Below are 27533 nucleotides of genomic sequence, written 5' to 3'. Positions count from 1 at the left end.
AAAATTGGCTTCTACCTCATTGGGGGTTTTTTTGCCCTCCTCTGGAGCAACACTGGGGGGGTGGGAAGGGAACCGGCTGAATGGGACAGACATATGTTTTGTTTTTTTCTCCTAATGTACTTTGTTACTATGAATGTGGTTTTATACTGAAATCTTCTTCTCCAGCAGATGTGGAGTTCTTCTTCATGAAATAGAAAGATGTAACACTTTGGTTATGCATTGATTACAAAGACATAAATGCTGTTACAATAAACAATAACAATCTGCTACCAATAACATCTGAACTGTTTGATAGACTTCAAGGTGCTATCATATTCACAAAGTTAGACCTTTGCGAAGCCTATAACATCATTAGGATGTGAGAAGGAGATGAATGGAAGATTGTTTTTAATACTAGGGGTGGACAGCATGAGTATACGATAATGTCTTTTGGACTATTTAATGCTCCATTCGTATTCCAGGAATTTGTGAATGATGTGTTTCGAATTCTTCTTTATTCTTCAGTTATAGTCTACCTGGATGGCACCCTGGTCTTTTCCAGTGACATCACCTCTGACTGCAAGCATATGAAGACTATTCTGCAGTGACTTCGTCAGAACAACCTCTATTCCAAATTGGAAAAATGACTCTTTGAACAGACTAATCTGCCTTTTTTAGGATACATCTTGGTTCCAAGGTCTCACCATGGATCAAGAGAAGTTATCATTCGTTTTGAGTTGGCCAAAACCTCTCAGTCTAAAAGCCATTCAGTGTTTTCTGGGTTTTATAAACTACTATTGTCAATTTATTCCACATTTCTCCACCCTGATTGCTTTATTTTCTACTATGACTTGTCTGGAGGCCAAACCCAAGAAGCAGTCACATGAGGATGTAGAGGCCTTTATCCAACTTAAACTCCCATTCTTCACCACACAAATACCTTAAAACCTTTTTACCTTGAAGTTGACACTTTCTCCCTGGGAGCAGGAGCTCTCTTGTACCAAAAGAAGGCGAAAGGAAAAAAATATTACCTGTGGTTTCTTTTCTACATTTTTCACCTCCACTGAGTGAAATTATCTGATAGGTAATAGAGTATTACTTGCTATCAAACTCACCCTGGAAGAATGGAGGCATTTGTTGGAATGTTTGCTTAATCCATTCAATAACCTATAGTCAAATGAAGTAGTAATTAAAAATACCTGCGCTCGTAAAATACGTATAAAAATAAAGAAAAGTACTTACTAGAAAAGAAGGGGGAGCTACACCTAGAAACCCCGTCCTTGGAAGTACCAACAGCGGCTTCACCAGAGAATTATAGTAATGAAAGATTTATTTCATAAAAGGGAAGTAAAGGTACAACAAATGTCTATAACCTATGGATGTCATCGCCCTATGATATCCGGCAGCGTGATGCCAGCATATCACAGGAGATTCGTGTAGATCTCTCCTACACATGCCTGCACTGTCCTAAGTACTTTTTTTTGGACAACATGCGAGACTCCATCTATAATAGAAAAGCACGTCACTTGGGCACCATGACAAGACTCCTCCCTGAGTTTATTTGATAAAGGTACTGATTGGATTGTAAATTTTCTCCTCCCCCTTTAACTCCTCCCACCTTATCTGTGCAATGTAGTTGATGTATCTATTTACATTGTACTCAGTGCTATTATTGGTTATACTTGAAAAAGGTGACCACCAGTTGCCAAAATGCATTGCATTTGTTGTACCTTTTGTCAGGGAACTGGGGTCCGGGTGGGTGGAAGTCCCTGAAACTACCCGCAACCCCTGTCCCTACCTACTTGCCCCCCAAGGCTAAGCCCCAGGGCGACAACTGGGCGACAGTCCCTAGCCTAACTAGGGATGCGGGGCAGGAGTCAGACTCACAGACAAATACTGAGGACAAACAAACACAAAGGCAGGTCAGATAATCTGGGTCTGCAACAGGAAGAAACGCAGTACAAGGGGTCAGGCGAAATCAAGTCCAAGACAAGCAAGTCAGAATCAGGGCAACATTCCAAATAATGCAGGGGTAGCTGGAGACCAAACATTCAGCAGCAAGTGCAGAGCATGCTAATCAGGGTGTCATGGCAACAGGGAAGCGGTGCAGCACGGCATCCGCCGCATCCCCAGCAACCCGATTACCTAGACGCTGCCCCCTGAGCACGGGAGTGTGCGCCCAGGGGGAGTCAAAAGGACCAGGACTCGACTGCACCGTACCCCGGCAGCCAGGGTGACAGGACCAGTGGTGCAGACACAGAGCCCTAGAGATCTGAGATCTGCCGGTGCTGACAGTATTTCCCCCCTTCTACAAGGGGACACTGGACTCCCATGCCCAGGAGCAGGCTTGAGAGGGAAGCCCCTGTGGAATAGTCAGACCAGACGTGGAGCATGAACGTCCCTGGCAGGGACCCACATCCTATCCTCAGGGCAAACCCTCTCCAGTGGACCAAATACTAAACCAAACCCCGTTTGGCATCAATAATCTTTTCTATTTGGTACTCCAATTTCCCTTGCACCAGCATAGGAGGGGGCAGGTTACGGGCGGGCAATATCGGGGTCACATATTTTTTCAGTAAACTTTTGTGGAGGACATTATGCAACTTTCAAGACCCAGAAAGGGATAATTTATAAGCCACTGGGAATTCCGTGTAGCCGAACAATTTCCCTAATAAACAGTTCAGATAATTGCTTGGCATCAGGTAATTTGCATAGAGGAACAAAATGTGCCATCTTAGAAAAACGATCAACTATGACCCAAATGGTCATGTTCCCCTGCGAGAGGGGTAGATCTGTTATAAAGTCCATGGACAGATGGGACCATGGCCTAGAGCAAACGGGCACAGGGAGAAGAGGACCCTCAGGACATTTCCTGAGACTCTTACCCCTGGCGCAAACCAGACATGTCGACACAAATGACTGGACATCCCTGGCCATACGAGGCCACCAATAAATCCTGAATAGTAGTTCCTGGGTACCCCTGATACGGGGGTGACCAGCTGGGACTGAACTATGCATCTTCTCTAACACCTTCAATCTCAAGGACAAAGGGACAAACAGTTTGCCTTTCGGAAGGGCTTCAGGGGCCGATTATTGAGCAGCATGTATAAGAGGTGAAAGATCAGAGGAGACAGGAGCGAGAACCACCCCGGGGGAGAGAATACTCTCAGGCTCAGACTCTGACGGTTCTGGGGTACCAAAACTCCTAGACAAGGCATCCGCCTTAACATTTTTAGAGCCGAGTCTGTAAGTCATCACAAAGTTGAACCAAGAAAAGAACAAGGCCCAGTGGGCTTGCAGAGCATTCAACCTTTTAACAGAGTCTAGATAAATGAGGTTTTTATGATCTGTGAGAACAGTGATCTGATGGAATGCTCCTTCCAAAAAGTGTCTCCATTCCTCAAACACCCACTTAATAGCTAGTAATCCTCGGTTGCCTATGTCGTAAATTTGTTTGATAGACAAGAACTTCTTGGAAAAGTAGGCACAAAGCCTAAGGTTCGTGAATGTGGAGGGACCTTGAGACAGTACCGCACCAACTCCACACTCAGAGGTGTCTACCTCCACCACAAACGGACAGAACAGTTCAGACTGGACGAGGACGGGCGCAGAAGAGAAGGCAGCCTTCAGGGTAGAGAAGGCCGCAAGCGCATCAGGAGACCAGTTACTCACATCAGCCCTCTTTCTGGTGAGATCCGTTAAAGGCTTAGCTACCACAGAGAAGTTCTTAATAAACTTGCGATAGTAGTTAAAGAACACAAGGAAGTGCTGTAGGGCTTTTAAGGTGACTGACTGAGCCCATTCCGTGATTGCTTTCACCTTTACCAGATCCATCTGAATATCGCATAGTGTAAAGATGTACCCCAAGAACACTATTCTCTGGACACCGAAAACACATTCCTCAAATTTAGCGAAAAATTTGTTAGCCCTAAGGTGGGTCAGCACGGTTTGTAAATAGACACCGTGTGTCTCCCAGTCAGGAAAGAAACTCAGGATGTCAGTCAGGTATACCACTATGAACAGGCCCATGATATCCTGGAAAATGGAATTCATAAACCCTTGGAAAATAGCTGGTGCATTACATAACCCAAGAGGAATAACAAGGTATTCAAAGTGGTCAAGAGGTGTAATAAAGGCTGTCTTCCACTCATCCCCTTCCCGTATATGGATTAGATTATAAACTCCCCACCGGTCGAGCTTAGAGAATCACTGGACCCCGGAAACCTGATTGAGGAGGTCGGGGATGAGAGGAAGAGCGTACTGGTTTCGGACGGTTATTTTGTTGAGCTCACTGTAATACAGGGCCTTGTTTCGGATAGAATAGTACAATTTACTTTGTGCTTCTTGTGAGTCCTTTGTCATCTATTGGATGTCAAGCTTGATTTCTCCTCAGCTTACCACCATCAGTTTAATGGTCAGATCGAGCGCACTAATTTTTCTGGAATTATATCTCTGTCATGTTGCATCCTCTCAGCAGGACAATTGGATCACTCTCCTTCCTTGGGCTGAGTTTTCCCATAACAACCACACCAACCAATCTACTGGCTCTACACATGTGATTTACATCATATAAACTCAGCACCCTTGTATACCTTTGCCTATTATCGCTTCTGCAGATAAGCCCGCTGCCAATCACTGACATCATAGTTTTTTAAGATTTTGCACCAAACCAGGGCTTTGCTCTCTTCTGCTTCAGACCGTATGAAAAGGACCACAGACAAGAAATACTCACCTGGAGATCATATATGACTTTCCTCTAAGAACATCCGACTCAAGATAGCCTCTTTTAAATTCAGCCCCCACTTTCCCTAACTTCTTCCATGTATCTCTCCTCAAGCCTCTAATTCTCAACTGCTATCCCAAACCATCTGTTTCCTCATCTCTGTCTACTGTCACTGAAGAAGAATATCTAATTCAAGAGATTCTTGATGTTAAAAAGAAAAGGGGCAAGATTTTTTCTTGAGGACAGATCATGGGAACCACAAGAAAACATCAGTGTTCCCTAACTGATCAATAAATGTTATCCCTCTAATAGTAGAGGGTCTGGAAGAGGGTACTGTCATGGCATGCTTCCATCACAGCTGCACTATAAGTTCAACAAAATAAACACCACCTTAGGTTTGGGAAGTCCATATCCAAGCTGCCTGCATTGAAGGTGTGACCTGCTACCAGATGGGTGTCCACAATAAAGTGACCATTCAGTGTACATATGGGCTTATCTAATGAATGTGTTTTACAAACAATATTTTTCAGTTGCCTCTTCCATAGTGCAGTGATTGCAATAGTTATTAAATATTCATTTTTACTAAATATTTGTGGTGTACCAAATATGTTGTGTATGCACTCATACAGTGTAAATCACTAGAAAAGTCTCAACAAATTTCTTGGCAGAGAGAAACTGATATTATTTCATTGTCAATTCTTTTTTCTAATGTGGTGTAGGTTTGGATAAATTTGGAAATGTTGTAAACTTTATTTATGCACCCCTTGAACTTTTTCAGGTTGTGTTGTGCAACACCATTCTATCAATATGGTTTTAAAAATATATATTTTTAGCTTTTTATTATATCAAACACAGTTACAAACAAAAGGAAGACATCAGTAAACCAAATGAAAAGAATCTTAAAGGGGTTTTCCAAGGACAGGTCATCTATAGTATTTCCCTGGAAAACCCCTTTAATAATAACAATAATGGTAGAGATTTCCTTTTACCTTGATGTGAAGTCATTTTCTGTTTTGCTTACTATAGTGCCTTGAGTTTAGGAAATGTTGGAGGTCGGTGGTGGTCCAAGCCCTTTTACAGCACTGTCCCGTACTACATTGATGAAGTTACAAAAAATATTATCATCAGTGGTGCAAATAATCTTTAAAAAAAGAATCTTTTATTAATTTTTATCTTCAGTGTAATAATTGTGTTTTGTCAACTGGAAATGAAAGAAACAGTTCAAACCATAAACATGCCTCATATGTTCCACACTTAAAACACAGTATGGTCTCACACTGCCAATTTACCTAACTTATGGAAAACCAGATGTAAGTGTTTTTATGACACAGCTGTTGAGCAAAACACAAATTTTACACTAGCTTATGTCACAGCTTCTGATTTATTACTATTAATTAGTAGACTGGGGAAGTCATCTTAACCCTTTAAAGACCAGTGTTTTTTGGTCCTAAAGAATCGGACACTTTTTAGCGATTTTACTCATGTAGTAGCTGTGTTAATTTTTTCTGGCCTGTCAAAAAGATTTTTCCTGCATTTTTTCCGTCACGTATAGGGCGATTTTTTAATACCCTTTTTCACCATTTAATGTGTGTACAAAAAGGAAAAAGGAAAAAAAAGTATAGCTCTTTATTTTTAAAACTATTTTATCTACATTAAAGTAAAGTACAGGAATGTGTTCACCATTTTCTTTTTGGTATATCATTTGTATAATCTCGGTTTACAGTATATATGGCAGATATAACACCACCATATAAAAGAAGTACACCAGCAACTTATCTGACAGGATGATTGAACCAAGGAGGACATGAACCAGACCAAACTTCACCAACATCAGATGTATAATCAGCACTCTGCAAGAGAAAGACTGGAATATATAAATTTCCATTACGGTTGATTGGCCAACCAGGGTGAATAAAACACTAAAGGATCTCCAACATAGGACACCCTAGGAACCCCTGCAATGACAGGGAACTCTGAGGAATATCAGACATATGACACAAAAGGTAATTACTGCAGTGACAAGACACCTGTGCCGAATTACTGTGATCATGTGGCTTGGACCGGCATTGTGACACCAGACCATTTTATGTAATTTAAAATTATGCATAAATTGGTAACAGAGGTTGTCAGGATATACAGTGTTAAAGTATTAACAATAGATGCAAGAGAAATTCAGTGAATCCTCTAGAACTACCTGGATTTCTCCATTGCTAACTAATAAAATGTGGTCTGATTGTTATCAAAGTCACCATTTAGTCATTATAGATAACCACAATCCAACTACACTAATAAAACAGGAACAGTAAACTTCCACAGAGGAGGGAAATACGTAAGTGAACCTTTAAATTTAATAGCATGTATATCCGCCTTTAGCAGTAATTTCCTCCACCAAATATTTTCTGCAGCTGCATACAAGATTGGCCTAACATTGAGGAGAACTTTTAGACCATTTCTCCATGTAAATGCATTTTACTATAGCAATATTTCTGGGATGCCATGCGTACATAGCCCTCTTCAAGTTCTGCAACATCATCTGAATAGTATAGAGAAAATGAACCAGTTTACCAGCAGGATGCACAGGCTAAGGGCTCCTGCACACTTGCGTTTTTCTTGTACATTTTTTCACGCGATATCGCTGCTTTTTTTTTCACGCGACTGTCAATAAGACTTTCTAATGTTAGAAACGCAACACACAACAATTGCAAAGCACCAACTTGCGATGCGTTTTTAACATTAGAAAGTCCCATTGAAAATCGCGTGAAAAAAACGCGCAAGAAAAACGCAAGTGTGCAGGAGCCCTTAACTGGAATCAATTGCAGAAGACAGCAAGAAAAAAAAATCACACATTTTTTTCAACACACATGCTGGCAATTTTTCATCTATGCACGCTGAACGGGTCAGTCGTACCATCAGGGGAGGTGACCACCATCTAAGGTTACAGAAACATACTGGAGTTTTCAGTTGAAAATCAGCACCCCTTTTGGTTTAAACAAAAGATCTAAGCTGATTTTGCACTACTGAGGGTTAATTGCCAGGGGATTTCTCTCTTTTTTCTCCCGTTTTTCTGCTTAGTCACATAATTACTTTTTGTTTGTTTATTGGTTGTCTGTTTCTGTATAAGCAAATGAGTGCGCAATGTTTTATATGCTATGACTAAGAGCTGCTGCGTCAGATTGTTGCTCCATTGTATGTCTTTCCTGTTGGGATTTTAACAACTCTCAATAAGACTGGGTTCACACGGCTGTAAGCGGAATCTGCTTGTGGAGGCCTGCAGTGGATTCCAGCTATAAGCCTAGCCGTGACCACAAGCACAGCCGCAAGATTGTACTGCGTATGACTGCGTACTCACACAGGCAGTCATGCGCAGTACACCTTTTTTATGGTTTATATTTTCCATGCCGTCGCTTAACGATGACACGGATACTCGCCGCCAAAGCGTAATGTAATTGCATATGAGCTGAAGGTATATCCATGACGACCATAGAGAACAATGGGCTCTATGCCATGAATATCCGTGGTAAAATAGAACATGCTGCGTCTTATTTTCCCCCAGTGGTTTACACAGTTCCGACACACTAATGTGAGTGGAACTGTGTAATTCAATGCATTTGATTTATCTGCGTATTACCGCAGATCATATGCTCGTGGAATCCGCAATTCAAATCCGGTCATGTGAGACCAGCTTATCCTGGGTATAAATAGATGATGGGAGAGATCTCTGTACAGACCCCTGATATATCTATACATAGTTATTAGAGTGTCCCCTTGTTACAGTCCTGGGTATAATAGATGATGGGAGAGATCTCTGCACTGACCCCTGATATATCTATACATAGTTATGAGACTGCCCCCTTGTTACAGTCCTGGGTATAAATAGATGATGGGAGAGATCTCTGTACAGACCCCTGATATATCTAATTATGGTTATTAGAGTGCCCCTCAGACATTTTTTTTTTTAAACTAAATAATCCCAATTTTGATAACCTCTCTGGGTATTGTAGTCCGCCCATTCTATGTATTACTTTAGTTGCCCATCTTTGTACTCATTCTCATCATGTGTCCCTAGACCTCTTTTGATGCACCCCATTATCCTATTTGCCTTGGCAGCAGCTGCCTGACACTGGTTGCGTCAGTTAAGTATACAGTTAATTAAAATCCTCAAGTCCTTTTCCATGTCAGTGTTCCCCATTTTCCATGTCAGTAATTTCCCATTTAGGCCTCTTTCACACGACCGTATATTGCCCGCCGTTTTCACAGCCACCAATATACACTACGATCTGATGCACTGGATTCTAATGCATCACATCACATGGCCACATTACCACGGCTTGAAAGCAGTCGGGCGGGCCATTATAGCGCCAAGCGCTTTCACGCCGACCCGCAAGGGTAGTCCTGGAACTATTTTTCGGGCCGGAATACGTCGGCCCCTGTATGGGCTCCTATGGGAGCCAATGACAGCTCCAGGGTAAGGGAGGTGGGAGGGAATTTAGCAGCGTGACTGCTAAACTCCCTCCCTCTTTTCTCCTCCTCCCTCCTCCATTTCAGCTGTTTGCAATGGGAGGGGGCGGGGTGGAGCTTAGCTACAACCCCATCCCGCCCCCTCCCATTGCAAACAGCTGAGAGGGAGGGGAGGCCCAATGGCATTGCGGGCTCAGCGTGTAGCTCATTTACCACTTTTCTGCCCTCAACTTATCTAGATCCTCTTGCAATCTCATTGCATCCTCTCTAGTATTAATATCTTTACATAGTTTTGTATCATCTGCAGATATTGATATTTTACTGCACAATCCTTCTACCATGTCATTAATAAATATATTAAAAAGAATAGGGCCCAATACTGTCCCCTGTGGTATCCCACTAATAACGGTGACATCTCCAATACTGCTCCCTGTGGTACCCCACTAGTAATGGTGAGCCATCCAATACTGCCCCCTGTGGTACCCCACTAGTAATGGTAACCCCTCCAATACTGACCCCTGTGGTACTCCACTAGTAATGGTGACCACTCCAGTACTGCCCGCTGTAGTACCTCACTAGAGATGATGAGCCCTACAATACTGCCAATACATAAATCCCACCTCTATGAAGCAAGAACTAGGATTGGTTCTTTGAGCACTGATTAGCCAATCAATGTAGTGCTCAAAGAACCAATCACAGCCATCCCATTGGTTCTTTGAGCGCTGCATTGATTGGCTGAGCAGCGCTCGAAGAACCAATCACAGCCATCGTGTAATGGAGGCGGGATTTTTGAATTGGCTGAGCCACGGCTCAGCCAATTCATAAATCCCGCATCAACGACATGATGGCTGTGATTGGTTCTTCAAATGCTTTGGCTCAGCCAATCAATGCAGCGCTCAAAGAACCAATCACAGCCATCGCTTTGTGGAGGTGGGATTTATGAATCCCATGACCAGGAAGTGATCTCCTGAGGACTGCAGGAAGCTAGTCATATCTGTCAATGGTTTAACCAAAACCGAAAATCCTTTGATAAACTTCAGATAATAATTTGTGAACCCCAAAAACCTCTTGAGCACCTTCACATTCTCAGGTAACACCCAGTCTTATATCTCCCGGACCTTCTCCAGGTCCATCCTGAAACCACTCGGGGTAATATTGTGTCCTAGAAAGGCGATCTCCTTAATGGAAAAAACACATTTTCCCCTTTTCACGAACAAACTGTTATCACATATAGCCTGAAGGACCTGACAAACATGGGCAATGTGTGTCTCCAAATCCGCAAAAAATTTTTTAAATATCGGCAAGATATACAAGGACGAAGCGCCCAATAAATTTATACAGGACTTCATTAATGAAAGACTGAAAAACGGCAGGCGCATTTGTTAACCCAAACGGCATCACCAAGCTCTTAAAATGCCCCTCTGGGGTGTTAAATGCTGTTTTCCATTCATCTCCCTCCTTGATCCGAATCAAGTTATATGCCCCTCGTAGATATAACTTGGAAAACCAGTTGGCACCATTCAACTGGGCAAACAGATCAGGAATAAGAGGCAATGGGTTATGGTTTACGCTTAGTGATCTTGTTTAGCTCTCTAAAATCCAGACAGGGTTGCAAACCCCCATCCTTTTTCGTAACATAGAAAAACTCAGTGGCTAACAGAGAATTTGAGGGATGAATATGTCTTTTCTTTAAACTGCCCTGAATATAATCCTTTACGGACTGTCTCTCGGGTGCGCTTAGACTGTATATGCGACTTTTGGGCAATTTACAGTCCAGAATGAGTTCAATAGAACAGTCCCCTTTTCTGTGACATGGTAATTTGTCTGCCCCTTCTTGTGAAAGCACATCAGCAAAGTCAGACAAATATTCAGGTAAATTGGCTTGTACAGAAGATACTTCTACCGAAATACAGCACTCACTACAGTAAGAGCTCCCCTTAACAATGTCTTCCCTCTCCAAGTCTACCATAGGAATATGCAACCACAACGAGGGCAAACCAAAGACTATTTGCGCCGGGATTCCATCACATACAAGGTGATAACTTCAGTGTGAAATAATCCAATCTTTAGACAAAGAAATGGTTATTTAGTAAAAATTCTTTCCTGCGCTCACAGAGCCTACTTAAAAGACGTAAAAATATTCCTCCAAATAAAGGAGACTTACTTTGGAGGAGGGGGTTATGGTATCCAATGTTCCCTGTCCTAATTCCAACACCTCTATGCAGCCACCAAAGAATTTTCCTTTCAGCCCAAAAGGTTTCTTCTTTTGTATTTATTCAAGCCAGCAATATGACAACGCGTTTCGGTACACAATGTACCCTTATCAAGTCATATAAAACAGTTAAAACAGTGGATATATATAGTGTCTTTACCTGGTAAATCCCGGTGTTCCTCCTTCTCAATCCCCTTAGGGGGAGGAGGGAGCGGTGGATTATCGGCGCATTCTCATCGTCATAGAATGCGACTCCGGTTAGTACTACGTGCGACGTCATCCCATCTGGATGCACATCGCTACGTTTTGAAATCCCAGATACGTCATTACGTGTGAAGCGGAGCGTCCCGGCGTGCCGCATCGGCGCTCCCAGTTACCGTCATCACATCACGTGATGTACGGAACTCTGGGATACATCCCTGCGTCTCCACGCCATCACGCTTCTTATAGTGTAGGTCCAGCCGGTGCCTATCACTCTGGAACGCTACGTTGGATCGTACAGTGCAGCTTCGCCCTACCATGTATTAACAGGATCTTATAAAACTTCCACCTATAATATATACTTAAAATATGATTTTTTATAAACTCCGCTATATTAATAACAACATCCATTAATCTTATTTGAATAAACTCATTAAAATAATTATATATTGCTCTCTCCTATCTTCTATTCTAACATATCCCCAAAGTCCTAATCTAAACTAATATTTAATCCTAGCAAACTAAAATAATTGATCTTATGTGCTAATTACATACCGTATATACCGGCGTATAAGGCGACGGGGCGTATAAGACGACCCCCCAACTGTCACCTTATACGCCGGTATTCAGTGGAGAAAAAAAAAAAAATTTTATTACTCACCTCCCACGGCGTTCTGTCGCGCTCCGGCAGGATGTCGCTCGCTCCGGCGGGCTGTCGCTCGCTCCTCGTCCCCGCCGCAGCATAGCTTTCTGAATGTGGGGCTTGAAATCCCCGCTTCCAGAAAGCTAATACACACGCCGGCAGCCATGACATCATTGAATGGCTGTGATTGGCTAAAGCACACGTGGCTTCAGCCAATCACACTATTCAATGACATCATTGAATGGGTGTGATTGCTAACACGTGCGCCTTCAGCCAATCACAGCCATTCAATGATGTCATTGAATAGTGTGATTGGCTGAAGCCACGTGTGCTTTAGCCAATCACAGCCATTCAATGCTGTCATGGCTGCCGGCGTGTGTATTAGCTTTCTGGAAGCGGGGATTTCAAGCCCCGCATTCAGAAAGCTATGCTGCGGCGGGGACGAGGAGCGAGCGACAGCCTGCCGGAGCGAGCGACATCCTGCCGGAGCGCGACAGAACGCCGTGGGAGGTGAGTAATAAAATTTTTTTTTTTTACACTTTTTTTTTTTGTATTACCGGCGCATAAGACGACCCCCGACTGCAGAGCAGATTTTTCGGGGTTCAAAAGTCGTCTTATACGCCGGTATATACGGTATGTATTAAAAATTAGCTAATTAAACTTTTAAAATTTCTATCCAAATTAATATACAATTCAATAGATACTGTTATAACATCAATAATATACATAAATGATTCATATACATACACATAATTTTAAATTTTCTCTAAAGTTTCATTCAAACCACTCGGTCTCAAGGTTCCCAATTTAAATATCCAGTACATCTCCCGATTTTTTAAAACTGAAAATAGCCCTGATTGTACATTTTCTAGCGGTGTAATTTTCAACAATGTAAAATCTTTGTTATGATAATTTAAAAAATGTTTCGCCACACTATGGTTTAAAAATCCATTTTTTATATTAGTTCTATATTTATTTAAGCTGGTTCTCAGTGCATTAATCGTGCGGCCCACATATCTAAGTCCGCAAGGACACTCTATAAGATATATTATGTAGGTGGTACTACAATTCATATATTTTTTTAAAATATGTGGTGTTCTTCCCTTCCCCATATCTATTTCTTTTCTGCCATGGACAATGTTTTGACAACATTTACAGGTCCCAATACCGCATCTATATGAACCTCGTAAAGGTTTTTTTGTCAAAAAATTACCTCCCTTTCTTTCTCCTGAGCATCCTATAATTTTGGAATGTGGACGAGATGGAGCTGCATTAGAGATTAGCGAACGTACTCGTCTGAGCTTGATACTCGTTCGAGTATTAGCGTGTTCGAGATGCTCGTTACTCGTGACGAGTACCACGCGATGTTCGAGTTACTTTCACTTTCATCTCTGAGACGTTAGCGCGCTTTTCTGGCCAATAGAAAGACAGGGAAGGCATTACAACTTCCCCCTGCGACGTTCAAGCCCTATACCACCCCCCTGCAGTGAGTGGCTGGCGAGATCAGGTGTCACCCGAGTATAAAAATCGGCCCCTCCCGCGGCTCGTCACAGATGCGTTCTGACATACTTTAGGGAAAGTGCTGTCTTGGTGGAGTTGCTATAGGGAGAGCGTTAGGAGTATTTTAGGCTTCAAGAACCCCAACGGTCCTTCTTAGGGCCACATCTAACCGTGTGCAGTACTGTGGAGGCTGCTTTTTGCAGTGTTGCACTTTTTTTTTTTTTTGTATATCGGCCGTGCAGAGCATTGCGCCCTGCAGTAATACTCCAGGGCCAGAAGTGGTGGTTAGGCAGGGACAGAAGACATATATTGTGAGGCAGGGACAGAAGACATATTTATTGAATATAGGCAGTGGGCCTTTGCAAAAACATTTGGAGAAAAAAATCTATTTGGCCGCCTGTGACTGTCCTCAGTGTACTGGGTCTCTGCTGGGGGTAGTTGTCCTCCTAATTCATATGCAGCCAGCTAAGTATTACAGCAGGCTTGCGCAAAATTCTTTCCTGGCTCTGTGTTGGCTGTTAAATCACCGCTGTATTCCAGTCCACAGTGCAACACTCTGCAGTTATTTGACATACTCCAGGGCCAGTAGCGGTGACGCAGAGAGAGAAGAGATATATTTATTGAATATAGGCAGTGGGCCTTTGCAAAAACATTTGAGGAAACAAAAATCTATTTGGGCTGCCTGTGACTGTCCTCAGTGTACTGGGTCTCTGCTGGGGGTAGTTGTCCTCCTAATTCATACGCAGCCAGCTAAGTGTTACAGCAGGCTTGCGCAAAATTCTTTCCTGGCTCTGTGTTGGCTGTTAAATCACCGCTGTATTCCAGTCCACAGTGCAACACTCTGCAGTTATTTGACATACTCCAGGGCCAGCAGCGGTGACGCAGAGAGAGAAGAGATATATTTATTGAATATAGGCAGTGGGCCTTTGCAAAAACATTTGGGGAAAAAAATCTATTTGGGCTGCCTGTGACTGTCCTCAGTGTTCTGGGTCTCTGCTGGGTGTAGTAGTCCTCCTAATTCATACGCAGCCAGCTAAGTGTTACAGCAGGCTTGCGCAAAATTATTTCCTGGCGTTCCATAAGCGAAGTCAGCCTCCAACCACAGGCCAATAAGCGGCACATTTAATTACAGCGTTCTGTTTCTGCACTACTGGTAATACACCATGCTGAGGGGTAGGGGTAGGCCTATAGGACGTGGACACGGGCGAGGACGCGGAGGCCCAAGTCAGGGTGTGGGCACAGGCCGAGCCAGTGCGGTGGCCAGGGGTAGAGGCAGGGCCAGACCGAATAATCCACCAACTGTTTCCCAAAGCGCTCCCTCGCGCCATGCCACCCTGCAGAGGTCAAGATGCTCTACAGTGTGGCAGTTTTTCACAGAGATGACCTTTGTCGCGCCAAGATCAGCTGGGGAGCCACCACCACCAGCATGCGCAGGCATATGATGGCCAAGCACCCCACAAGGTGGGACGAAGGCCGTTCACCACCTCCGGTTTGCACCACTGCCTCTCCCCCTGTGCCCCAACCTGCCACTGAAATCCATCCCCCCTCTGAGGACACAGGCACTACCGTCTCCTGGCCTGCACCCACACCCTCACCTCCGCTGTCCTCGGCCCCATCCAGCAATGTCTCTCAGCGCAGCGTCCAGACGTCGCTAGCGCCACTGTTTGAGCGCGAGCGCAAGTACGCCGCCACGCACCCGCACGCTCAAGCGTTAAATGTGCACATTGCCAAATTCATCAGCCTGGAGATGCTGCCGTATAGGCTTGTGGAAACGGAGGCTTTCAAAAGCATGATGGCGGCGGCGGCCCCACGCTACTCGGTTCCCAGTTGCCACTACTTTTCCCGATGTGCCGTCCCAGCCCTGCACGACCACGTCTCCCGCAACATTGTACGCGCCCTCACCAACGCGGTTACTGCCAAGGTCCACTTAACAACAGACACGTGGACAAGCACAGGCGGGCAGGGCCACTATATCTCCCTGACGGCACATTGGGTGAATTTAGTGGAGGCTGGGACAGAGTCAGAGCCTGGGACCGCTCACGTCCTACCCACCCCCCGAATTGCGTGCCCCAGCTCGGTGGTGGTATCTGTGGCGGTGTATGCTTCCTCCACTAAACCACCCTCCTCCTACGCAACCTCTGTCTCGCAATCAAGATGTGTCAGCAGCAGCATGTCGCCAGCAGTCGGTGTCGCGCGGCACGGCAGCACAGCACAGGGGTGGGCAAGCGTCAGCAGGCCGTGCTGAAACTACTCAGCTTAGGAGAGAAGAGGCACACGGCCCACGAACTGCTGCAGGGTCTGACAGAGCAGACCGACCGCTGGCTTGCGCCGCTGAGCCTCCAACCGGGCATGGTCGTGTGTGACAACGGCCGTAATCTGGTGGAGACTCTGCAGCTCGGCAGCCTCACGCACGTGCCATGCCTGGCCCATGTCTTTAATTTGGTGGTTTAGCGCTTTCTGAAAAGCTACCCACACTTGTCATACCTGCTCGGAAAGGTGCGCCGGGTCAGCGCACATTTCCGCAACTCCAAGACGGACGCTGCCACCCTGCGTACCCTGCAACTCTATGCTCCACATGTTGGCCAGGCTCTATGAGCAGAGTAGAGCTATTGCGGAATACCAACTCCAACATGGACGGCGTAGTGGGAGTCAGCCTCCTCAATTATTTACAGAAGAGTGGGCCTGGTTGGCAGACATCTGCCAGGTCCTTGGAAACTTTGAGGAGTCTACCCACATGCTGAGCGGGGATGCTGCAATCATTAGCGTCACCATTCCTCTGCTATGCCTCTTGAGAAGTTCCCTGCAAAGCATAAAGGCAGACGCTTTGCACTCGGAAACGGAGGCGGGGGAAGACAGTATGTCGCTGGATAGTCAGAGCACCCTCATGTCTATATCTCAGTGCGTTGAGGAGGAGGAGGAGGAGGGGGAAGAGACAGCTTGGCCCACTGCTGAGGGTACACATGCTGCTTGCCTGTCATCCTTTCAGCGTGTATGGCTAGAGGAGGAGGAGGAGGAGGAGGGGGAGGAGCATGAGGACGAGGGGGAAGAGACAGCTTGGCCCACTGCTGAGGATACACATGCTGCTTGCCTGTCATCCTTTCAGCGTGTATGGCCAGAGGAGGAGTAGGAGGAGGAGGAGGAGGATCCTGAAAGTGATCTTCCTAGTGAGGACAGCCATGTGTTGCGTACAGGTACCCTGGCACACATGGCTGACTTCATGTTAGTATGCCTTTCTCGTGACCCTCGCGTTACACGCATTCTGGCCACTACGGATTACTGGGTGTACACACTGCTCGACCCACGGTATAAGGAGAACCTTTCCACTCTCATTCCCGAAGAGGAAAGGGGTTTGAGAATGATGCTATACCACAGGGCGCTGGTGGACAAACTGATGGTAAACTTTCCATCCGACAGAGCTAGTGGCCGAAGGCGCACTTCAGAGGGCCAGGTAGCAGGGGAGGCGCAGAGATCAGGCAGCATGTACAGCGCAGGCAGGGGACCATTATCCAAGGCCTTTGCCAGCTTTCAAGCTCCCCAGCAAGACTGTGTCACCGGTCCCCAGTCAAGGCTGAGTTGGCGGGAGCACTGTAAAAGGATGGTGAGGGAGAACGTAGCCGATCGCACGACCGTCCTTGGTGATGCCTCTGCCCCCTACAACTACTGGGTGTCGAAGCTGGACACGTGGCCTGAACTCGCGCTGTATGCTCTGGAGGTGCTTGCTTGTCCTGCGGCTAGCGTCTCGTCAGAGAGTGTGTTTAGTGTGGCTGGGGAAATCATCACGGATAAGCGTACCCACCTGTCAACCGACAGTGCCAACAGGCTTACACTCATCAAGATGAACAAAGCCTGGATTGCCCCAGACTTCTCTTCTCCACCAGCGGACAGCAGCGATACCTAAACAATACGTAGGCTGCACCCGCAGATGGAAGCAGTGTTCTCTCTCACCATCAAAAACATGGACCTTTTAGCTTCATCAATCTGTGTATTCTATTCATCCTCCTCCTCCTGCTCCTCCTCCTGAAACCTCACGTAATCACGCCGAACGGGCAATTTTTCTTAGGCCCACAAGGCTCAGTCTTATAATTTTAGTAAACAATTTTTATACGTATCAATGCTCATTAAAGCGTTGAAACTTTCACCTGAACCAATTTTTATTTTAACTGGGCTGCCTCCAGGCCTAGTTACCAATTAAGCCACATTAACCAAAGCGATTAATGGGTTTCACCTGCCCTCTTGGTTGGGCATGGGCAATTTTTCTCAGGTACATTAGTACTGTTGGTACACCAATTTTTGGGGGCCCTCGCCTACAGTGTAATCAAATTAATTTTTAGCCCACCTGCATTACAGCTGACATTACATCAGCTGTGTTGGGCACTGCAATGGGATATATTTATGTACCGCCGGTGGGTTCCAGGGAGCCACCCATGCCGTGGGTCCACAGGGGGTTGTAACTGCATGTGTCCACTTCTAAAGAACCCCAGTCTGACTGGGGCATGCAGTGTGGGCCGAAGCCCACCTGCATTAAGCACGACATTACCTCAGCTGTGATGGGCAATGCAATGGGATATATTTATGTACCACCGGTGGCTTCCAGGCACCCACCCATGCTGTCGGTCCACACGGAGTTGTAACTGCATGTGTCCACTACTAAAGAACCCCAGTCTGACTGGGGCATGCAGTGTGGGCCGAAGCCCACCTGCATTAAGCACGACATTACCTCAGCTGTGATGGGCAATGCAATGGGATACAATTATGTACCGCCTGTGGGTTCCAGGGAGCCACCCATGCTGTGGGTGCACACGGAATTCCCATTGCGGAGTTGTACCTGCCTGTGACTATTTATAAAAAACCGCGGTCTGACTGGGGCATGCAGACACGTTGACAGAATGAATAGTGTGTGGCACATAGGTTTCCCATTGCTATGCCCATGTGTGTAGCTCCTGATGGCGGTGGCACAGGATTCTATTTCTCATTGCTTCTGTACAGCATTGTGGGCTATCGCCCCGCCCCTTTTAAAGAGGGTCGCTGCCTAGCCGTGCCAACCCTCTGCAGTGTGTGCCTGCGGTTCCTCCTCATGGCAGACGCACTTATAAATAGACATGAGGGTGGTGTGGCATGAGTGCAGCTGAAGGCTGCGCAGGGACACTTTGGTGTGCGCTGTGGACACTGCATCGCGCTTGCGCGGGGGGGGGGGGGGGTTGGGCAGCATGTAACCCAGGAGAAGTGGCAGTGGAGTGTCATGCAGGCAGTGATTGTGCTTTGTTGGAGGTAGTGTGGTGCTTAGCTAAGGTATGCATTGCTAATGAGGGCTTTTCAGAAGTAAAAATTGTTGGGAGGGGGGGGGCCCACTCTTGCCGCTATTGTGGCTTAATAGTGGGAGCTGGGAACTTGAGATGCAGCCCAACATGTAGCCCCTCGCCTGCCCTATCCATTGCTGTGTCGTTCCCATCACTTTCTTGAATTGCCCAGATTTTCACAAATGAAAACCTTAGCGAGCATCGGCGATATACAAAAATGCTCGGGTCGCCCATTGACTTCAATGGGGTTCGTTACTCGAAACGAACCCTCGAGCATCGCGATAATTTCGTCCCGAGTAACGAGCACCCGAGCATTTTAGTGCTCGCTCATCTCTAAGCTACATAATCCTTGATGTTTTTATTTCTTCTAAAAGTGATAATCGGATTCTGCGGTAGGGTAGCCTTCAAAAAAGGATCTTCTTTAATAATATTCCAATGTCTATTAATAATGTTTTTTATTTCTTTATGTTGAGAATTATACTTGGTTATGAACCTAGATTCTATCAGCATCTCTTTCTTTTTTTCTTTCAATTGTCCTTTTTCGATGTTTTGGAGTGCCTTCTGATAAGCTGCTTCAACTAGGTGAAATGGATATTGTTTTTCTTTAAATCGTTTCTTTAGAACCAGAGCCTGTTTTTTATATGTCTCTATATCCGTGCAATTTTGTTTAAAATTAGCGAATTGTCCATAGGGGATGTTGGTTTTCCAACATCTTGCATGGCAGCTTTTAAAATTAACAGAACTGTTCGTATCAGTTTTTTTAAAAAATGTTTGAGTCTTAATTAGAGATGAGCGAGCACCAAAATGCTCGGGTGCTCGTTACTCGGAACGAACTTTTCGCGATGCTCGAGGGTTCGTTTCGAATAACGAACCCCATTGAAGTCAATGGGCGACCCGAGCATTTTTGTATTTCGCCGATGCTCGCTAAGGTTTTCATGTGTGAAAATCTAGGCAATTCAACAAAGTGATGGGAACGACACAGCAACGGATAGGGCAGGCGAGGGGCTACGTGTTGGGCTGCATCTCAAGTTCACAGGTCCCACTATTAAGCCACAATAGCGGCAAGAGTGGGCCCCCCCCCCTCCCAAAAACTTTTACTTCTGAAAAGCCCTCATTAGCATGGCATACCTTTGCTAAGCACCACACTAGCTACAACAAAGCACAATCACTGCCTGGATGACACTCCACTGCCACTTCTCCTGGGTTACATGCTGACCAACCGCCCCCCCTGCCCCCCACAGCGCACACCAAAGTGTCCCTGCGCAGCCTTCAGCTGCCCTCATGCCACACCACCCTCATGTCTATTTAGAAGTGCGTCTGCCATGAGGAGGAACCGCAGGCACACACTGCAGAGGGGTTGGCACGGCTAGGCAGCGACCCTCTTTAAAAGGGGCGGGGCGATAGCCCACAATGCTGTACAGAAGCAATGAGAAATAGAATCCTGTTCCACCGCCATCAGGAGCTGCACACGTGGGCATAGCAATGGGGAACCTATGTGCCACACACTATTCATTCTGTCAAGGTGTCTGCATGCCCCAGTCAGACTGGTAATATGTACCTTAACAGTAACCGCGTTGGTGGTAATGTGGTGGTGACTGCGGACCTAGTAGCGCGGTTTTATTTTGTTGGTTTTCGGAATGTGGCCAGGATTAAGTGGGCCGTGGCGGGGGGATGGTGGGGGGGCTCTCTTGTAGTGTCGGTAAAGGTGAAATTCTTGGACTGCCACCAGACGAACCAATGCAAAGGCATTTGCCAAGAATGTTTTCCCTGTTGGAGGAGGAGGGGGATGTTTTTGAGGCACTACGTGTCCTCTCCACGTGTCCGTGGTTATATGCACCTTAACAGTAACCGCGTTGGTGGTAATGTGGTGGTGACTGCGGACCTAGTAGCGCGGTTTTATTTTGTTGGTTTTCGGAATGTGGCCAGGATTAAGTGGGCCGTGGCGGGGGGATGGTGGGGGGGCTCTCTTGTAGTGTCGGTAAAGGTGAAATTCTTGGACTGCCACCAGACGAACCAATGCAAAGGCATTTGCCAAGAATGTTTTCCCTGTTGGAGGAGGAGGGGGATGTTTTTGAGGCACTACGTGTCCTCTCCACGTGTCCGTGGTTATATGCACCTTAACAGTAACCGCGTTGGTGGTAATGTGGTGGTGACTGCGGACCTAGTAGCGCGGTTTTATTTTGTTGGTTTTCGGAATGTGGCCAGGATTAAGTGGGCCGTGGCGGGGGGATGGTGGGGGGGCTCTCTTGTAGTGTCGGTAAAGGTGAAATTCTTGGACTGCCACCAGACGAACCAATGCAAAGGCATTTGCCAAGAATGTTTTCCCTGTTGGAGGAGGAGGGGGATGTTTTTGAGGCACTACGTGTCCTCTCCACGTGTCCGTGGTTATATGCACCTTAACAGTAACCGCGTTGGTGGGAAATGGCCTCGCCGCCATCATGTCTTTGGGAAGCCTCTGTTTCCACACCCCAGAGACATACCATTAGCAGCGGTATAGGCAGAGCCCAGAATTCGTAACATTTCAGCCGTAGCATTAGGACAGGCCCCACTAACATATCACTAGCAGCATTATAGGAGGAGCGCAGTCTTCGTTCCATGTCAGCAATAGTAGCACTCAAGACAGGCCCCAGTAACAATTCCGAAGCAGCAGTATAGCGGGAGCGCAGTCTTCGTTCCATGTCAGCAATAGTAGCACTCAAGAGAGGCCCCAGTAACAATTCTGAAGCAGCAGTATAGTGGGAGCGCAGTCTTAGTTCCATTTCAGTAGCCTTAGTATAGGCAAGGCCCAAGTTACATTTATGTAGCTAAAGTGTAGGCCAACCCCACACACACTTCTGTACCATGAGTGCAGGCGAAGAACATACAAATTGCTATGATTACACTGTAGGTGAGGGCCCCAAAAAATTGGTGTACCAACAGTACTAATGTACCTCAGTAAAAATTGGCCATGCCCAACCAAGATGACAGGTGAAACCCATTAATCGCTTTGGTTAATGTGGCTTAAGTGGTAACTAGGCCTGGAGGCAGCCCAGTTTAACGAAAAATTGGTTCAAGTTAAAGTTTCAACGCTTTTAAGAGCATTGAAACATATAAAAATTGTTTAGAAAAATTAGATGAGTGAGCCTTGTGGCCCTAAGAAAAATTGCCCGTTCAGCGTGATTACGTGAGGTTTCAGGAGGAGGAGCAGGAGGAGGAGGAGGAATATTAGACACAGATTGATGAAGCAGAAATGTCCCCGTTTTGGATGGTGAGAGAGAACGTAGCTTCCATCCGCGGGTGCAGCCTACGTATTGCTTACGTATCGCTGCTGTCCGCTGGTGGAGAACAGAAGTCTGCGGAAATCCAGGCTTTGTTCATCTTGATGAGTGTTAGCCTGTCGGCACTGTCGGTTGACAGGCGGGTACGCTTATCTGTGATGATTCCCCCAGCCGCACTAAACACCCTCTCCGACAAGACGCTAGCCGCAGGACAAGCAAGCACCTCCAGGGCATACAGCGCTAGTTCAGGCCACGTGTCCAGCTTCGACACCCAGTAGTTGTAGGGGGCAGAGGCGTCACCGAGGATGGTCGTGCGATCGGCTACGTACTCCCTCACCATCCTTTTACAGTGCTCCCGCCGACTCAGCCTTGACTGGGGAGCGGTGACACAGTCTTGCTGGGGAGCCATAAAGCTGGCCAGGCCCTTAAAGACTGTTGCACTGCCTGGGCTGTACATGCTGCTCGATCTACGCACCTCCCCTGCTACCTGGCCCTCGGAACTGCACCTTCTGCCACTAGCGCTGTCGGATGGGAATTTTTCCATCAGCTTGTCCACCAGGGTCCTGTGGTATAGCAACACTCTCGAACCCCTTTCCTCTTCGGGAATGAGAGTGGGAAGGTTCTCCTTATAGCGTGGGTCGAGCAGTGTGTACACCCAGTAATCCGTAGTGGCCAGAATGCGTTGAATGCGAGGGTCACGAGAAAGGCATCCTAACATGAAGTCAGCCATGTGTGCCAGGGTACCTGTACGCAACACATGGCTGTCCGCACTAGGAAGATCACTTTCAGGATCCTCCTCCTCCTCCTCCTCCTCAGGCCATACACGCTGAAATGATGACAGGCAAGCAGCATGGGTACCGTTAGCAGTGGGCCAAGCTGTCTCTTCCCCCTCCTCCTCATCCTCCTCATGCTCCTCCTCCTCCTCCTGAACGCGCTGAGATATAGACAGGAGGGTGCTCTGACTATCCAGTGACATACTGTCTTCCCCCGGCTCGGTTTCCGAGCGCAAAGCGGCTGCCTTTATGGTTTGCAGGGAACTTCTCAAGAGGCATAGCAGAGGAATGGTGACGCTAATGATTGCAGCATCGCCGCTCACCACCTGGGTAGACTGCTCAAAGTTTCGAAGGACCTGGCAGATGTCTGCCAACCAGTCCCACTCTTCTGAAAAGAATTGAGGAGGCTGACTCCCACTGCGCCGCCCATGTTGGAGTTGGTATTCCACTATAGCTCTACGCTGCTCATAGAGCCTAGCCAACATGTGGAGCATAGAGTTCCACCGTGTGGGCACGTCGCACAGCAGTCGGTGCACTGGCAGATTAAACCGATGTTGCAGGGTGCGCAGGGTGGCAGCGTCCGTGTGGGACTTGCGGAAATGTGCGCAGAGCCGGCGCACCTTTACGAGCAGGTCTGACAAGCGTGGGTAGCTTTTCAGAAAGCGCTGAACCACCAAATTAAAGACGTGGGCCAGGCATGGCACGTGCGTGAGGCTGCCGAGCTGCAGAGCCGCCACCAGGTTACGGCCGTTGTCACACACGACCATGCCCGGTTGGAGGCTCAGCGGCGCAAGCCAACGGTCGGTCTGCTCTGTCAGACCCTGCAGCAGTTCGTGGGCCGTGTGCCTCCTATCTCCTAAGCTGAGTAGTTTCAGCATGGCCTGCTGACGCTTGCCCACCGCTGTGCTGCCACGCCGTGCGACACCGACTGCTGGCGACGTCCTGCTGCTGCTGACACATCTAGATTGCGAGACAGAGGTTGAGGAGGAGGAGGAGGAGGGTGCTTTAGTGGAAGAAGCATACACCGCCGAACATACCACCACCGAGCTGGGGCCCGCAATTCTGGGGGTGGGTAGGACGTGAGCGGTCCCAGGCTCTGACTCTGTCCCAGCCTCCACTAAATTCACCCAATGTGCCGTCAGGGAGATGTAGTCGCCCTGGCCGCCTGTGCTTGTCCACGTGTCCGTAGTTAAGTGGACCTTGCCACTAACCGCATTGGTGAGGGCGCGTACAATGTTGCGGGAGACGTGGTCGTGCAGGGCTGGGACGGCACATCGGGAAAAGTAGTGGCGACTGGGAACTGAGTAGCGCGGGGCCGCCGCCGCCATCATAGCTTTGAAGGACTCCGTTTCCACAACCCTATACGGCAGCATCTCAAGGCTGATAAATTTGGCTATGTGGACGGTTAACGATTGAGCGTGCGGGTGCGTGGCGGCGTACTTGCGCTTGCGCTCCAACAGTTGCGCTATCGACGGCTGGACGGTGCGAGACATTGCTGGATTGGGCCGAGGACAGCGGAGGTGAGGGTGTGGGTGCAGGCCATGAGACGGTCGTGCCTGTGTCCTGAGAGGGGGGTTGTATCTCAGTGGCAGGTTGGGGCACAGGGGGAGAGGCAGCGGTGCAAACCGGAGGCGGTGAACGGCCTTCGTCCCACCTTGTGGGGTGCTTGGCCATCATATGTCTGCGCATGCTGATGGTGGTCAGGCTGTTGGTGGTGGCTCCCCGGCTGATCTTGGTGCGACAAAGGTTGCACACCACTGTTCGTCGGTCGTCAGGCGTCTCTGTGAAAAACTGCCAGACCTTAGAGCACCTCGGCCTCTGCAGGGTGGCATGGCGCGAGGGGGCGCTTTGGGAAATACTTGGTGGATTATTCGATCTGGCCCTGCCTCTACCCCTGGCCACCGCACTGCCTCTTGCAACCTGCCCTGCTGCTGCCCGTGCCTCCCCCTCTGAAGACCTGTCCTGTGTAGGCGTTGCACACCAGGTGGGGTCAGTCACCTCATCGTCCTGCTGCTCTTCCTCCGAATCCTCTGTGCGCTGCTCCCTCGGACTTACTGCCCTTACTACTACCTCACTGCAAGACAACTGTGTCTCATCGTCATCGTCCTCCTCACCCACTGAAAGGTCTTGAGACAGTTGCCGGAAGTCCCCAGCCTCATCCCCCGGACCCCGGGAACTTTCCAATGGTTGGGCATCAGTGACGATAAACTCCTCTGGTGGTAGAGGAACCACTGCTGCCCAATCTGAGCAGGGGCCCGAGAAAAGTTCCTGGGAGTGTTCCCGCTCCTGAGCATGTGTCATTGTAGTGGAGTGAGGAGGCTGGGAGGAAGGAGGAGCAGCAGACAGAGGATTCGGATTTGCAGCACTGGACGGCGCAGAACTGTGGGTGGATGATAGCTTGCTCGAAGCACTTTCTGCCATCCAGGACAGGACCTGCTCACACTGCTCATTTTCTAATAAAGGTCTCCCGCGTGGACCCATTAATTGGGCGATGAATGTGGGGACGCCAGAAACGTGCCTCTCTCCTAATTGCGCAGCAGTCGGCTGCGACACACCTGGATCAGAAGCTCGGCCTGTGCCCACACCCTCACTTGGCCCTCCGCGTCCTCGGCCGCGTCCACGTCCTCTAGGCCTACCCCTACCCCTCAGCATGCTGTATTACCAGTGATTTGATTTCCCAGGCAGGAAATAAATTGGCGCAAGCCTGCGGGCCAAATATAATTTTTTCGCTTTTTTGCAAAGGAAAGGCCCTACTGCGTATATTCAATGAACAATAACTTTTATAACTGTGGTGTGGCCCTGAAAAAGTGTCACACAACTTTAGTGTAGCAGAGTTATTAACTCTGGCAGAGCAGGTATTTGCCAGTCAGGAAAGACAATGGCGCAAGCCTGCAGTAAACCGTAGCTGGTTGCGTTTGATTTTTGTACGTTCTCCACGCAGCACACACGTACACGGAGACCTTAGGACTGACACAGGCAAGCGAAATATAATTTTTTCGCTTTTTTGCAAAGGGAAGGCCCTACTGCGTATATTCAATGAACAATAAGTTTTATAACTGTGGTGTGGCCCTGAAAAAGTGTCACACAACTTTAGTGTAGCAGAGTTATTAACTCTGGCAGAGCAGGTATTTGCCAGTCAGGAAAGACAATGGCGCAAGCCTGCAGTAAACCGTAGCTGGTTGCGTTTGATTTTTGTACGTTCTCCACGCAGCACACACGTACACGGAGACCTTAGGACTGACACAGGCAGGCCAAATATAATTTTTTCGCTTTTTTGCAAAGGGAGGGCCCCACTGCGGATATTCAATGAACAATACGTTTAATAACTGTGGTGTGGCCCTGAAAAAGTGTCACACAACTTTAGTGTAGCAGAGTTATTAACTCTGGCAGAGCAGGTATTTGCCAGTCAGGAAAGACAATGGCGCAAGCCTGCAGTAAACCGTAGCTGGTTGCGTTTGATTTTTGTACGTTCTCCACGCAGCACACACGTACACGGAGACCTTAGGACTGACACAGGCAGGCCAAATATAATTTTTTCGCTTTTTTGCAAAGGGAGGGCCCCACTGCGGATATTCAATGAACAATACGTTTAATAACTGTGGTGTGGCCCTGAAAAAGTGTCACACAACTTTAGTGTAGCAGAGTTATTAACTCTGGCAGAGCAGGTATTTGCCAGTCAGGAAAGACAATGGCGCAAGCCTGCAGTAAACCGTAGCTGGTTGCGTTTGATTTTTGTACGTTCTCCACGCAGCACACACGTACACGGAGACCTTAGGACTGACACAGGCAGGCCAAATATAATTTTTTCGCTTTTTTGCAAAGGGAGGGCCCCACTGCGGATATTCAATGAACAATAACTGTGTTGTGGCCCTGCCTACACAATTCTGTCCCTGTAGTATCAATGGAGGGTGCAATGCTCTGCACAGACGATTTTTTGAAAAAAAAAAAATATGCAACACTGCTAACAGCAGCCAGCACAGTACTGCACACGGTTAAATTTGGCCCTAGAAAGGACCGTTGAGGTTCTTGAAGGCTACACTCACTCCTAACACTCTCCCTGCCTAAGCACCACTTCTGTCCCTAATACCGGGTGCAATGCTCTGCTAACAGCAGCTTGCACACACGTAGATGTGGCCCTAAGAAGGACCGTTGGGGTTCTTGAAGCCTACACTCACTACAAACACTCTCCCTACAGCAACTCCAATAGAACAGCACTTTCCCTCACTAACTCACACGGCATCTGAGGCGAGCCGCGGGAGGGGCCGACTTTTATACTCGGGTGACATCTGATCGCCCCAGCCACTCACAGCAGGGGGGTGGTATAGGGCTTGAACGTCACAGGGGGAAGTTGTAATGCCTTCCCTGTCTTTCAATTGGCCAGAAAAGCGCGCTAACGTCTCAGAGAGGAAACTGAAAGTAACCAGAACACCGCGTGGTACTCGTTACGAGTAACGAGCATCCCGAACACCCTAATATTCGCACGAATATCA

Source organism: Eleutherodactylus coqui, chromosome 3 (genome assembly GCF_035609145.1).
Source record: "Eleutherodactylus coqui strain aEleCoq1 chromosome 3, aEleCoq1.hap1, whole genome shotgun sequence".
NCBI lineage: Eukaryota > Metazoa > Chordata > Amphibia > Anura > Eleutherodactylidae > Eleutherodactylus > Eleutherodactylus coqui.
This window is presented reverse-complemented; position numbering follows the sequence as displayed.